This window comes from Protopterus annectens, chromosome 8.part1 (genome assembly GCF_019279795.1).
Source record: "Protopterus annectens isolate FY-2018-M chromosome 8.part1, PAN1.0, whole genome shotgun sequence".
NCBI lineage: Eukaryota > Metazoa > Chordata > Ceratodontiformes > Protopteridae > Protopterus > Protopterus annectens.
In genome coordinates, this window is record NC_056742.1 from 339,882,466 (window position 1) to 339,899,017 (window position 16,552).

At 39.1% G+C, this 16,552-nt stretch overlaps 1 long non-coding RNA gene across 1 annotated transcript in view; it reads right to left on the reverse strand.

Moving 5' to 3' along the window:
• LOC122810340 overlaps window positions 1-16,552 on the reverse strand; it is a 391,757-nt gene that overhangs the window by 94,844 nt on the left and 280,361 nt on the right. Inside the window, exon 2 of the long non-coding RNA XR_006366085.1 lies at window positions 10,835-10,946. This is a non-coding gene — a long non-coding RNA (uncharacterized LOC122810340). The remainder of the gene's footprint in view (window positions 1-10,834; window positions 10,947-16,552) is intronic.

Sequence of the window (16,552 nt, forward strand, 5' to 3'; positions counted from 1 at the left end):
ATATTCATCATATTTTTTGATTCGCATATACTGAACTTCTACTATATAGTGAACTATGTGCTCCGAACCTATTTTTGAGTTATACAGTGTTAACTTATACAAGTTTGGAACTGTTTATATCAACTTAACTGCGTTTTACATTATTTATATGCACAAGCACTTTATTTTCTGAAGAATGAGAAGGTTGCTCTTTCTGTTTGAAGAGGTTTTAACAAACATATGTTTTTTATACTATATACATTTATATCTGTCCCAACATTTTACATCACATGATCGTTGATCTTATTTCAACGGTTATGTTTCTCATACGGCAGTTTTTATAGTTCTTTATATTGGTATGAGACACATACATTTTTTAGTTCAGAGATATATTTCCTGGTAATTTATATACATAATATACGGTTTCTCATTGGATACAATGCATTTATGGATAGTAACCTGTCAGCACTGGTACTCTGTGAATTCTCGCAAGTCTCAGTACCTGTTTTGTTCAATGATTAAGGTGTATGTTCCACGTACTAGTCTTGGAACTATCATACATGCAATACTCTATTTTATATTGATTTATATCAAATGAACAGTTTTATATACAAATCATAGTTAGGAGCTTTCCCAAGGTGCTTTTTATGATGTTTTATGTTATGTTTTTACATATACTTGTTACACAAACTTGCTGAACAGAACATATAGCCTTGCTTTGTCTTGTGTTAAATGTTGCTCTTGCTTTAATGGTTTTAAATTGTTTTATTTGTTTAATTGTTTGATTGATCAATTATACTGTCTAATTAAAGAAAAGTCACTTAGTATATATATATATATATATATATATATATATATATATATATATATATATATATATGCACAGCCTATTTGAATGCATTTGCTAAGGATCTGAAGAAGCGTGTTTGATACACGTGAAAGCGCTTGTCTGAAAATAAATCATTCCATTTATTGTGGTGGTCAGACTCCAGTGTGTTACTTCGTTCATCTATCTTTCGTATTTCCTTTGGAGCAGACCTTTGGGTAACAGCGACTTTGTATTTTTACTTAGATCAGAAAAGGTGACTGGATCCAGACCTGTAGAGCACTTAGTATTTGGTGAAGGACCAGGGTCCACAAATGAGAGAACCTACAAATTTTGCATCGGATCCAAAACGTACCTCTCACCAGAAAGTTGATAGAGTAACAGTGTCTTCCATAACATGCATTTTCTGAGGGATATGAAATCTGAAACTCAAATGTATGTCACAACATAGTGACTCCAATCCTCAAATCATCCAAGTGATCTGATATAGAGAACCACAAACTGTACAAGGAGCAGACCAAAAATATGAGCTAAAAATCTGGACAGTTGACAGGTATGAATTCCAAAGAAGGACAGGTTGCAAACAGACCTAAGATCCAACACCTCCATAACTGCATTAGCATTAACGTTTAGATCAGTCTTTTTCTCTCTAAGTCCTATAAGACAAAGACACTGCAAATTTTGACCTTTTGAAGGGGCCTTTAGCCAGTAGTGGGGGACTGAAACCCCAATAACACTGCATACACAAAATAAATTTTATTGTTTTATTATTTTTTTATTCTTGTTTCTGTGTGGTAGAGAGCATAGGATGAGTCCATCACAGAAAAAGCAGTTTTACTGTAGAAGCTCCGTAACTTCTAGAAAGAGCGTGGATATTTAAAAAAAGGCAAGCCAAGGCCACACCACTAACATGGGAACTGGAATAAAAACAGCAAAGTGAAGAAGTTAAGATACCAACGACTGCAATAAGAAGACTAAAAAGGGAAGAAACAGTTTCCTGAAACAAAAGGAATCAAGAAATAATAGCTGCAAGGGAGGGAAAGACATAAGATTAAATTCTGTAAAGGAATGAGAGAAAGAATTTATTTAGGATATTATGAAAGACGCACTTATCTCCCACTGCAAAGCTCGAGAGCGGAAGATGACCATCTCCAGATACTTCAGTGGCAAATGAGATCTGAGGAATTAGAGATAGTGTAGTGCATTATGGGAAGAGGAAGAAGCTCAAGACTAGGATCTCAAGTCTGGAAAATGTGGCTGAGTTGGATCTGAGGATCGGAGCTGTAACCCATCAGTGAGGAAGAATAAAGAGGACAACATCAGGTCATCATGCTTATCTCTTTCATTCTTAGACATTGCTTATTGAGTCACATCTTCCTCTAACCTTCTATTTGTGGCTTTTCTTGCTTTCTCCATTCTTGGGCTTTGTACACATTTTCATAACATTTCCAAAATCTCTCTAATATCAATATAAGGTCTCTGATTAACTTTTTTATTGTCATGGGCTGCCTAACTTTGTCTACAAACTCTTAATACATTTTGATGCATAAGTAGTTGTGCTAAGATTTTCACTCTCTAGTTGTTACTAGAAAGTAGCTGCTTAACAGCAACCCTTTTAAATTCAAACATTTTCTCCAAATACCCATTTATTCTTCCTCTAGCATTCTGCAGTTGCTACTCTTTTAGTTCTATGAGAACTAGCCTTTGTTAGTCTCTATAAATATGTAATATTATTTCTTTCCCATATCTCTGTCTCTCTGTGTCTTATTTCTACCATGTTTTAAAACTCCTTTTTCATTTTACTCCACAATTTAACTATCCCTTTTAAGTAATTTGTATCTACCCTAATAACACTTGAATCAAATCAACTGTCCATTCCTCAAATTCCTTTTTTAACAAGTAAGTAAGAAGGCAGCACTGTTTATTTTTCACATCATTACCCTTTATCTTTATCTAAGTTTTCATTGGTGCACAATCTGATAACGTTATTGATAGCAAACCTTTCTATTAAATGCAGATGTGCCTGTGAAATATAATTTCTATCTAACCTAGCAGAAATATTGTATCTTGAGGCATGATCAAAGACAAAGTGAACTTTGTCATTCAGACCGCACAACACTGCAGCTTAACGAAAATGCATTATTTTGAACTCAGTGTGTATACATCATATACTGACAGTAATACTACAGTAACACATATAGTAATGCTAATCCAACAATAACAACAGTAAGACATTTATGCAGTGCAGTAACAAGTACAATGGCATGCACCAAGACTATTCCACTTAAATGTCTTCATCAGTACAAAATATTGCATAGATAATATATTGCACAGATCAAAATCAGACAAATTTCAAATTGCATGGAATGCTAACTTGGCATATTGCACAGAATGTTATCGAATGATGTTAAATTTATGTTAATGTTAAATTTAGTTGATGTTAAATGAATGATGTTAAAGGATGACATGTAAATTCTGAGTTCCTGCTACTACATTTATATTTTCAATACCAAATATTCTCATATAGTTCTTCAGAAATTTAGCCTCCTTGGTTACATTTTCCTCCTAGGTCCCCCAATAAATCCTCAGCACTGCAAATCAGGTTATACTCCCTACCTATAAATAATATTCCCATCTGAAAAACTAATTATCCTCCTCCCAAATTCTCCTAAGCTCAATAACAATAGTTTTAGGTAGAATATAAATACAACCCAGTGCAATCCTCTTTCTCTGCCAATAACCTCTAACTTCAACAAATCAACCATTATTGTATTTTTTTCTTTTTCTATTGCTACTGGAGTCACTCTCTCAATCAGTATTAATACTTCCCTTTTCCTTTGTCCTTGATATTATGCCGAATATCCATTCTGAAAGCCTTTCTATGCCAAATTCACATGCTCTTTTCTATCCAAATGTGTCTTATGTATCACTGTTATTTGCACTCAACACGTCTTAATATAATTCAATACTCTTTATTTTTTATAAGAGAGCACAGACAAAATGAAAGGGATATGGGAATGGTAAGTGAATGACCAGCTGTGGTAGAGGTTTTAGTTGACTATATAACAGAAGCTGCTATTTAAAAAAATGGATAGTTAGTAAGGCATATAAAATATTGTATAACTATAAGAATCAATCAGAGGTTAGAAAAAATAGGAAGAGAGACTGGAAAGGCAACCTACAAAGGAACAATGGAAGGATATCTGTATGGCTTCCAACAATACAGGAAAGTCTACAAGGTTTATGATTTTTGCTTGGAAGTGTTTGCATAGGTATTTTATACCTCAAGCAGATTTCAGAGCATTTTTTCCTTAGGTAGAAAGCAAATTCTGCAGGTGTGACAGAAAGAGAGAGGTAACTGGGAACATGTTTTCTATTTTTGGGGGGAATGTAACAAGTTAGCAATTTTTACAAATTCCCTACAGAGTATTTGTCAGAAACTTTGGGGGAGCAAATGATTGCACCTAAGGAAATTATTCTTTTGAGTGGAATATATGATTGGAATTGCCCACACATAAGAAGGCCTTACTAAGTTTAATGTTGTCAAAAAAGCAATTACTAGAAAATGGAAATCAAAATCTAAACCATCTACAGTTGAAGTACTGAATATTCTAAAGGAGATAAAATAACTGGAAGTATGAGCTTTAGAGAAATGGAGCAAATTAAATAGAAATAAATGGAATTTGTTAGAACTGCGGTGGTGGTGCTGCGGTAGCGTTGTCGCCTCATAGCAAGATGTTGTCCCGTTCGATTCTCAGCTAGAGCGTCTTCTGTGCGGAGGCATACGTGAATGGGGTGTGCCTTCGTTGAAGGTTGTGTGTCGGGGCTGGTAACCCGGTACGTAAAAATCCACTACCAATCATTAGTGGACCGGAGTTCCGCTGTGGCGTCCCCTAACAGGGAAAAAGCCGAAAGACACAAACAAACAAACAAAATGGAAGTTGTTAGAATAATACATGCAGAATAATATTCAGGAGAAAGAGTAAAATTTAAGGGAAGGCAGGAATTGAACAATAAATATAATGTTGGACTGAATTATAATTATTAAAGGAAAATCTATTTTTCACTCTCTCTCTCTCTCTCTGTTTTATTTTATTTATTTCCAGTTTGATAACCGGGGATGTCCACTGGGCCCGAAGGCCCGTTTTCAGTGGAGGCCCGGGGAGAAAAGCTCCATGTAACAAACACTTTGCACTTTTAAAGCTGCATATTCCTTAATATTGCACACTTAAACAGTTTAATAAAGTGAAATATTATATATATATATATATATATATATATATATATATATGTACACATTGGTAGAAGAATGCAGATTGAGTAGCTGAGAGAAGAGGGAAAAGATGAGTAGCAGGAGAAGGCATATAAGCAGAGGGGAAGTGAGGATTTAAAGGGTATCTGCAGCGAGATTAATATAGGGGAAAAAAAAAGAAATGTAGAGTATGGGGAGCAGGAGGGGGAAAGTAGAAACTAGGAAAGTAATAGGACCTAGGTGGGAAGTATACAATTACATTTCCTGTTTTGGAGGAGGAGAGAATGTAGTAGACATTTGAATTGTTCAGGACTTGTGGTGATTCTTAGCTGGGGAGGAAGCAGGTTCCATTTCTTTGCTATAGTATAAGAAAGGAGTAGGTGACTAGGTGGTCGTTTAGGCTTGTGTACAGAAAGAAGATTTTTGTGGCCTGATCTTAGGGGCCTGAGAGGAGTATAGAAAGGTAGGATATTCGAAAGAGCTGGGCAAGCATTGGGTTTGAAAACTAGTTTGTGGGCAGTAGTAAGTTGGAGGTAGTCAAGATGATTAGGGAGTTCGAGCCACTGGAGACTATGGCGGGAGATGCAATGGTGAGTAGAATGAGAAGAGTTAGTGGCGAATTTGGCAATTTTGTTGTAGCAACTTTCTAGTTTAGAGGAGATGGAAGCTGTTAGGTTCATTAGAAGAGGAGCACCATATAATAAAGAAGGTAGAAGGAAGGTGGAAGCGAGGGTTTGTCTTGTAGCTAATGTTAAGAAGTTAGTGTTTCTATAAAGCATACCAAGCTTCTGGTGGGTTTTTTTATATTTAGTTGAACATGAGTATTAAATTTCAGGTGTTCATCAATAGTAACACTAAGTAGCTTGGCATGAGTAACAACTTCTATTGTGGAGTGGGTGAGGCTTGTAATCTTGAAAGAGGATTTATCAAGTAGAGGAGCTTTAGAGGGGGGAAAGAGGATGATGTGGGATTTATTGGCATTAAGGGAGAGATGGTTTAGAAGCATCCAATTCTCTGTAGCAGTGAAGGCCAATTGGGTCTTGGACTGGAGTTCGGGAAGGCCGGAGGTAGAGCAGACTAGAGTGGAGTCATCTGCATATTGGACTATTTGAGAGTGAGGAATTGCAGAGTGAAAATTATTGATGAACACGTTAAAGAGTATAGGTCCGAGAGTAGAGCCCTGTGGAACTCCGGTGGGGGTAGGAAGGAAGGAAGAGGTCCCTGTTTGCCATTTCACAGCTTGGGATCTGTCTGACAGATAACTTTTGAACCAAGAAAGGGAATCAATAGACAGATTGAGGTTAGAAAGGTGGTTGAGAAGGAGTGTGTGTGATACAATGTCAAATGCTTTGGAAAGATCGAGAAGGACAGTGGAGACAATGTCTCTAGAGTCACGGGCATGGTTGATAATATCTAAGAAAGAGAGTAGAGCAGTAATGGTACTGTGGCCAGGACGGAAGCCGTGCTGAGTAGGGGTAAGGAGATGGTTATTTAGTAGGTGGGGCATGAGTTGCTGGTGGATACATTTTTCCAGCAATTTAGAAATTGGGGAAAGAATGGCTATTGGGCGGAAATTAGAAGTGCTATTATTTTTGCCTCCTTTATGAAGAGGCAGGATGTAAGCTGCTCGCCATAGTTTGGGAACATAAGATTCTTGGATGGATCTATTGATGAGAATACTGATTGGTATAGCAATGCCATCAGCTGCAAGTTTGAGAAAGAGAGATGGGATATTGTCGGGGGCATTAGAGCAAGGCTTGAGTTTGGTCAGATGCTTTTTAATATAGCTGGTGGATACAAGTTTTAAGTGGAAAGTGGGAAGGGGATTAGGAGAGCAGGAGTGGGGAGAGGATGGGGGAGAAGGATTGGGTGGAGGGCAGGGTGTAGATTTTGAGAAGGTTTTGGTCAATTCGGCTATAGAATTGGTAAAGAAGGAGTTAAAAAGGGATGCAATTTCTGTGTCGGTCTTGTTGTTGTTGGGACAGGGATTGGATTTGGAGCCTGGGTGTAAGAGGGAGTTAATGGAATTCCAGAATTTTTGGGGATCTTTTGAGAGGGTAGACTGTAGTTTAGTGTAGTAGGATTTTTTATCTTTTGTGAAAAGTTTTTTGGTTAGATTGCGGAGTTGCTTATATTGAAGGAGTGTATATGGGTGTTTATTTTTGTTATAAATTTTCCAGGTTTTGTCCCTTTGATGCATAAGAGTTTTAGTGTCCTTACTTAGCCAAGGGGCAGAGTTTTGTTTTATTCGTTTTGTTCGTGGTGGGGCTTGAGAGTTTAGGATTTTAAGGAAGGTAGTATTGAAGCTTACCACTGCGTCATCTAGAGGAAGAGTTTTAAGGATATCCCAGTTAGTTAGTTTAAGGGTTTCAGAGAATATAGAGGGGTTAAAATTAGTGAGATTGCGAGTGTGGGCATATTGGTGTTGGTGAGGGAGGTGTTGGGCAGCTCGGAGAATAAAGGCTGGAAGATGGTCACTTATTGAATGAGGTAAAGTACCAGAGTTGGAGATCTTATTAGGATGGCTGACTAGGATCCAGTCTAGGATGGACCCTGGTGGGTTATTTTTGTTGGGTCTAGTAATGCTGTTTATTAGTTGAGTAAAGTTATAAAGATTAATAGAGAGAGTGGGAGTATTGTTATTAATTTTATTCCAGTCAATGTTGACATCACCTAGAATGTAAGTCTCAAGTTTGATATTTTTTGAAGCCCATAAGAGAATATTTTCTAGGGTCGCGATGTTTTCACCAGGGGGAATATAAATGGCTATAATACAGATACTTTTAAAGTTGTTCATTTTGAGGATTCCAATGGTTAGTTCGGCATTATTAAACTGAGGAATGGTATTCTGGTAAGGGGAGAGATTCAGCAGGCAGTTGTATATTAATGCTACACCACCTCCTTTTTTGTTTTGGCGATCCAATAGGAGAGCTTGGTAGCCAGGTGGAATAATTTCAGAGTTTGTAATGTGTGGTTTTAGCCAGGTGTCAGCACATGTATGAGTTATTTTAACATCTTAAAATCACTCTGACTGCTTCTTACAGAATTTTAATACGTTTTCTGCAAAATGCCTGTCAGTGGGGCTTGACATATCAATGTGATCTTATTTTTCTTCAAGCCATTCTCTTTCCCATAGTCCATTTCAAGTCTGCTTTATATGAGTCATGATAGACATAAGGAAGTAATGGTGCATTCCCATTTCATTGACATATAATGGGATTAGTGTCAGTCACTGTCATCTTATATACTGTTTATAACAGGGCTGCTTTTTTTTATTTCTTGAATGGCACTCATTTGTGTGTGTCTCAGAGCTTGTTTTATAGTATACTAAGGAATTATACAGCTGCAACCAAAACAATTGCTAAATTGCAGGCCTTTGTTCAAAGTACCTTTTTGTAGTCCAAAATGAATTGACAGCCCCTCCCTCTACACTTTGGTAAATGTGCTGACACTTTACAAGAATTACAAGAAAAATATTTTCTGACTTTTTTCTAAATGTCACAGACATAGGTTCATAGGTAGGTACTAGCCTTTGGCCCTAGGGGCTATATAAGCCTAGCCAAATGGTACCCTGGCTATTGCGACCCAAGAAAATTATTTTCCTGTGCCCCTGTCAAGCAGAGCCACAGAAGTGATCCCCGGGGTGAATTTCCTATCTCCCATCCAATCATCAAGATTTTTCTTGAAGAGTGCTAATGAGGAGCTTTGTTTGATATAGATAGGTAGTTTGTTCCAGAGTATGGAAAGTCTCTGGGACAGGAATCTATCCCTCCAGCATGTTCTGTTTATTGTGCTGACAAGGTTTAGGTCCCTAGAGCGTGTAGCTTGGAGGGATTGGGATTTCTTTACGTGGAGCATGTCCAACCATTCTGGGTTTGACACAGCTTTGTATGTTAGGCAGAGATCGCTTCTGAGTAGATGATATGCTACAGAGTAAAGCTGGAGTTTTTTGAGACGATCTGCATAGGGCATCTGTTTGAGGCTGGTAATCCTCTTTGTCAGGTATTTCTGTGGCCTTTCCAGTTGTTGTAGATGTCTTGTGAGGTACATACCAAAAGGGGTGTTGTACTCTATAATGGGTCTAATGAGTGATGAGTAGAGGGGAGCAATGACCTCTTTTTTTCCTGGATGAGAAACCTTTTGTGATGAGGTGTGCCACGTAGAAGGATTTCCTGACTACTGTGGCGATGTGATTATCAAAGGAGAGACTACTGTCCACCTGTATCCCAAGGTCTCATCGCACTTTTGGTGTTAAGTAGACTACCGCCTATGTGGTAGTTCATGGGTACAGAGTTTTTACCAAAAGGGATGATAATGCACTTTTTGACATTGAGCTTGAGGCCATGGCTTTGACACCAGGCATCTGTCTCAGTGAGGCCCTTTTGTAGGATGTCCACATCGTTAGGAGTTTTAATTATGACTCCTAGTTTGTAGTCATCTGCGAACTTTGTTAGCCAAAGACCTTCTGTGTTAGCCTGTACTTCAGAGAAGTAGATACCAAACAGGAGAGGACCTAGGACTGAATCCTGTGGTACTCCACTTGTCACTGGTCTGAAGTTGGATTTAGAGTCTGCTACTTTCACAGCGTGGGTTCTGTCAGTGAGCCAGTTGGCAACCCATCTTGTGACATAGGGATTTATACCTAGTTTAGTAAGTTTGTCTATAATTCCAGAGTGGGGGATAGTGTCGAAAGTCTTGGCAAGATCTAGATAGGTTGTGTGAACCACCTTACCTCATCTACGGCTTTGGTGACCGCTTCAAAGAAGTCTATCAGGTTTAGGAGACATGATCTGCCTTTTACAAACCCGAACTGGGTAGGGTCCAGAGTTTGGAGATTACCAATGTAATTGTTTATAAGTTCCATGATGATACGCTCCATAGCCTTGCAGACCAGGCTCATCAGGCTAATGGGGCGGTAGTTCCCAGGGTCCGTGGTGGCTCCACCTTTGTGGAGTGGGATAACTGTTGCTGTGCACCATTCAGTGGGCACAAAGCCTGAGGTGAGGTGAGACATTTTTGATACTACATTTAAGTCATCTTAAAATGTAAAGTAATATAAACAACACACATTATAAAGTTTAAAGCTTAGCATTTCAATACTGTCATCACATTGATTTGTCAAAAGAGGTGACAACTGCCTTTAAACTATTGACTGATCTACTTGCTCTGTTTTGCTATGAAAGGCATAGCTACATTGGAAGCAGCTGTGAATCAGTGTAAGTTTTCTTCCTCTTTGTAATAAAAGCAATGGAAAACAGTTTCACACATCTATGTCTTATTTACAGCAGCCTGAGCTCCTGACTACAAATTTCTCTATGTCTGTGGTATGTTATGTAGTTGTAGATAAATTCATCTGCAACTTATGTGAGAAGTTAAGCTTAACAAAGTATGTGGTTTCTCTCTCTTCCTTTGATACCAAAGTGAGGAAATGAAAGTTTTATAAAGTACAAGCAGGTTTCAGGTACCTACACAGTACTGGAATCATATTGTAGGGAAAAAGCAACCTAAGAGTTGAGTGAAACTGTAGGAGAAGCTGGAGTTTTCCTTTAAAAAGAATACAAATATGTATAATGCATAAATATAATGAAAATATCACTACACTTTGTTTTCTTTTCTATTAATGTATGTGTACATATGTCATGTATAGACAACAGTCAGTGATAAGGGAGGAAAATTATAGCCTTAAATGATACATGTTTAGCACAGTAGAAAGGATTATTTCAACACTGTCAGCTAGTCAACTACTCAAGAGGTCTTAGATAATTCTGTGACATTACCTTTTGAGTTCTTAATTATCTTATTGGATGCAATCATCACTCCCATACATCTTTTTATGTTCTGGAAAGTTTAAAGTACTGGAAGTTTTCCTGGCAGGAGTAAGAAGAATATCTGGAAAAAGAACAGTTTAAAATGAGATACACCATTAGAACATTACAAAAAAGAATGGCACAACATTTCTGAGCATACTTTCCCTGACAGAATACTTAAAATTTTAAGCATGACACACAAATAAGTATTTCATTTATATTACTGCAAATCAGAAGTTGAATTCTGCTTTCCTTGGAGTAAAGTACAGTTGTGTAAGTAAACTTATCATAACACCAGATGTTCAGATAAATCACTGCTGCAGTAGCCTAAGCTGTATTACTTATATCCTACCTGGGATATAACAGTGGCCAGTCTTCCAAAGCTTTGAGCTACCCCCCACACCCGCCCAGACAACTGAAGGCACAAACTTCCAAGGGAGAAAATCATATGTCTGGGTGCCAAAATCTTCAAAATTTTCTTGCTAAGAGGAAAAAAAGAAAGGCTAAGGTCATAATAAAAAAGGAAATGTTACGTATAAACACGTAAAGTCTTCACACTGGCAAAAACGCATATAAAAATAAGGGGAATGGAGACAGTGGTTACATCAACAGTGATTTCTTTGAAGATCTATTATTATGGTCAGTTTATTTAAAGATATGTACTATTTTCATCATTAAATAACTGTTGTAGATGCTTAAGCAGTATGAATAGAATTCCAGAGCTTATATTGTATGGGAGGAGAAAGGATGAAGGTCCCAAAGCCCCTGGAGAATGGTCCTAGCAAAAGCTGTTCTACACCTGGAAAAGGAATCTGTTTTGTAAAAGCATGTATAGAGGATCAAGTAGCTAGCTGTCTCTAGAATGCTTCTAGAATCCCCCATTCCAAAAAGCCACTGAAAAAGCCAAGGCACTAGTAGAATGACCCTTGACTGTGCCTGGAAGTACCTTCTTATGGTGGGAATAACAAAAAGAAACAGACAGAGACAACCATCTGGAAATAGGCCCTGGCTGACATTTTTACCTTAATAGGAAATAAAAAAGAAGTTATGTACTCACCATAATGTTCCATCTATGTTGTCCATTTTCATTCTTCCTCAACCTGTGGGTTTGGTTCTCGGAACTGACTCAGACGGTATCATAACTCATGGTAACCAAAAAATTCTTGAGCTTATCCCTTACGTATAATGCACCTAACCCAGTTACCTCAGATTGAGTTTGCTGATAGACAAAGGGAAATATTATTTGTAAAACATTCATTGAGATGACTTCTAGAACCACAGTTATATACCAAGGATAATAATCTGTTAGTCACCCATTCCTCTAGAAATCCAAGGGCATGGGGGTTGGAGAGAGGTGAGCTGAGGAAGAATGAAAATGGACAACACAGATGGAACGTTATGGCGAGTACATAACTTCTTTATCTGATGTCAATTTTCATTCTATCCTCAGCCTGTGGGACAGAGTCCCCAGCTACATTTAATCCTGGGTGGATTCAAGGAAGGATGTGTCTGAGCACCATTGACCCATATGATGCTCTTCTCCTGGAAACCAGATCTAATTTATAATGAGTAATGAAAGTATGGAGAGTAGCCCAGGTTGCTGCTGCACAAATATCATCCATGGAGGCTCTAGACTGGAAGACAACTAAAGTTGCCACAGGTCTAGTGGGATGTGCTTTTATAGGATTTGATAAAGCAATCCCATTTTTTGTAGATTAAATAAATGAAAGCTGTTAGCCATCTTGCCAATGTCACTTTGCTCACAGATTTTCCAAGTTTTGTATTTGAGAAAGAGATAAATAATTGGTCAGATTTTCTGATATCTTTTGTCCTGTGAAGATAAAACCATAATTGTCTAGGAACATCTAATAAGTGTATACAGTATTCACCTTTATTAGCAAATTTGGGGAAAAAACACTGATAGGTTAATGGTTTGGTTGATGTTGACTTCTGATTCCACCTTTGGTACAAAGGAGGGGTTGGTTCTTAGCGCAACCCTGTGTCTGTGAAAAAACAAAATTGGCGGATTACAAGACAAGGCTTGAATTTTTGAAATCCTTCTGACAAAAGTGATGGCAACTAAGAAAACTTTTTTCCAGGACAGAAGTTTAAGATCACAGTCTGCTGCTGGTGCAAAAGTAGGCCGTATGACTGTTTCCAACACCAAGTTCAGTTTCCCAAGGAAGGGTTGGATCTTTCTAGGGAGGCTTCAACAGAAGATTACCTTTCAAAAAAGCTTTACAAAGTTTGTGAGAAACAAGAGATAAGTCTTCAAATCCAATATGAAAATTGGATATGGCTGCTAACCGAACTTTAATAGTAGAAGATGACGCCCCTGCATTGAACAGAGAGGCTAAAAATGCAAGAATCTTATTAATAGGTGCTGAAAATGGGTCAGCTTTATTTAGACCTGCCCAAAGTACAAACCTTTTCCATTTACTGTTGTAAAGTTTCCACACAGATGGTTTGTGAGAGGCCAAAAGAATGTGACAGACAGGTGAAGAGAGCATAGATTGTCTGGCTATTAATGGAATTGGAGAGACCAAGCTGTCAGCATGAGGTCCAAGATGTCTGGATGAATCATGCCTGTTGGATGGGATAGGAGTTCTGGAACCAGGTCCAGAAACCAAGGTGGGTGAATTAGATGAGGCCAAAGGAAGGGAAACCAAATCTGTTGAGGCCAATAAGGTACAAAAATTACCTTGCTCTTCAACCTGATTGCTTTCTGTAGGATCTTTGCAATTAAAGGAGTCTGAGGAAAGGCATAAAGAAGACAGGAGGGCCAGTTGTGGACTACAGCATCCCTCGGTGATTCCTGTTGAGGGGAGATTAGGGCAAAATAGTTGCTGCACTTGTTGTTTAGGGGAAGTCAAAGAGATTGGAACAAGGCTGGCCCCATCGATAAAAAATTATTTCCGTCACATTTGGATTGACAAACCACTCATGAGGCAGGAGTATGCATCTGCTCAACTTGTCTGCTATCATATTGGACATCCCTGGAATATGCATTGCTATGAGAAAGCAGTTGGATGAGATCGCCCACTGCCACACTCTGAGTGCTTCTCGACACAGGGACAGGACTTGGTTTCTCCTTGCTTGTTGCTGTACCAAACTACTGACATGTTGCCCACTTCAACTGCAATTGTCCCTGAAAGGACAGCATCCTGGAAGGCCTGCAGCACTAAAAGCACTGCTCTCATCTCTAGGACATTGATATACAAGTTGGCCTCTATGAGGGACCAAGTGCCTTGGACAGTGTTCCCCAGATAATGCCCCTCAAACTGAGAAGCATCTGTGGTCACTGTGACCTTGGGATTAGAGGTGATGAATGGACAGCCTTTTATGATTTGATCCAATTGTATCCACCATTTGAGATCTCTCTAGCAAATGTTAGTAACTTGAATCAAAGTTGACATTGGTTGATCTAATATCGACCATTGTGTTGCAAGCAGCCATTGTAAAATTCTCATATGAAATCTGGCTAAAGGGACTAGTGTTATAGCTGCCACCATGGACCCCAAGGTCTGTACAACTAGGTGTGCAGATACCTTCTTGCTGTGAATTATTTTCATAACTTGTGATCTGATTTTCTGTAGTCTCATTGTAGAGAGAGGCTGTTGTTGTCTTTGTATTCAGGATTGCTCCTATGAACTCCAAGGTCTGAGTTGGTTTGAGGTGAGATTTCTCATAGTTTATGGTTATCCCCAGATGGGAACAAGTCTGGAGAACCTGCTCTCTTGCTTCTAGCAGTTGTTGCCTTGTTGGAGTGGTAATGAGCCAGTTGTCTAAGTATGGAAACACCCAGAATCCCAGCAGTCTCAAATGAGCTGCTACTACTGCCATGCACTTGGTAAACACCCTGGGGGCTGTGGTGAGACCAAAGGGCAGGATTCTGAATTGGTAGTGACAAGCTCCCACCCAAAAATGTAGAAACTTTCTGGATCACCTGTTCATTTTTATATGATAGCATGCATCCTGAAGGTCTATTGAGCATATCCAGTTGTTCTGTTCCAAAAATGGAAGAATGAACTGAACCATGACCATCCGGAACTTTGTTTGATGAACTGACTTGTTTAAAATACTGAGATCTAAAACTGGTCTCCAGTCCCTGTCTTTTTTTGGCACTAAAAAGAATCTTGAGCAAGTTCCAGATTCTCTCTGGTCTGATGGGACTTCTTGGATGACTCTTTTTTTCTAGCAGCTCTTGAATTTGTAATACTGCTTGTTCCCTCTGATCGTATGGGACATTGGGGTCTGGGGATTCTTTTGTGAATTGGGAGGTGGAAGGGAAAATGGAATAATATAACCTTTGGGAATGATCCTCTGCACCCAGGTATCTGATGTTATTTCTAGCCAGGCTGTCTGGTGCAGGGGTAGATGACCCCCGTCTGCCTCCTGAAGAAGACAACTGGGCCTCCTTTCAGGAGTGCTGAATGTGTTTACCAAAGAAAGAAATTCTGGATCCTTGGTTTTGTGCACCTCCTTTGCCACAAGGGTGGCATCTACTAATGAAGTTCCCCCTCTGCCCAAGGAGAACTACCTCCACATGTGTCTTGGAAGAACCCTTGGGACATTTTGAACCACATCTTTCAAGTACTTCACTGATTCCTTGAAAAGGATCATTGAGGAGTGGGAAAAATGTACACCCATGACAGACAGGGTCTCTCTGTCTTTCTCACACCTGGACAAAGTTTCTTTAACTTTAGGGCCAAACAAGGATGTGCCGTCAAAGGGAGCATCGATGAATGAAGACTTGAAGGGCTCTGCAAAGTCATATAAGCACTTCCAGGCATGTCTCCTGATGGAAACTCCTGAACCTGCTGCTCTTATCATCACTTCGGCTGCATGAGAAATAAGCCTCATGGACGAGCTGGATACAGAGTGAAGGGTAGCCAACTGACAGACCTCAGATTCCTGAACCTCTTCAGAGATGTATCCTGAAAGGGTATCTGAGAGCTCCTTAATCAGATCCCTCTGCGACCTGCAGCCTGGTGAAATGTTGCAGGAAATTAAAGGACCATAGCACAAAGGTCGAAGAAGTATAAACCTATTTCCTAAACCTATCTATCTCCCAAAACTTCTTTTTGGGTGGATGGATATAGGAGATCTCCTCAGCTAGTTCCCATATGGATGCTGCCACTATGACCATGGCATCAACAGGCAAACCTTTCAACCAAAACTGTTTATCCTCCGGGGCAGTGATGATTTTGTTGGGTCTCCAGGAAACATGTTGAATGGTGTCAGGGGCCTTCCATGCCTACTGAGAGATCAACTCAATGTGCTCATCGGCAAGCAGAGTCACCCAATAGGTAGATGGGCAAGTACCAAAAGCCTAGAGGTACACCAATTCCTCAGACGAAGGATTGCTGGACTTCCATTCACCTCTCTGTTTTAAGAATTCCAGGATGTCTCCATCAGGAGGTGATCTTGGGGATCATTCACCCTCATCAAAGTCTGTGTCTTCTGTGATAGATTCATTCAGGGAATCTGCTTCCTCTTAAACTTCTTGTTCTTAAGGACCTCCTCAGTGGTATGATCTGGGTAAGTATCAGAAGAAGAGGATATTCCCATTTGGGATTTCTGAGATTTAGGTACTCATTGTCCTTGTTGAGGGACTGGTTGAGACTCTGAACATAAGCATGATAGGAAAGTGTGTTCTGAGTAGGAAGGAGCTGACTGCTGCAGTCA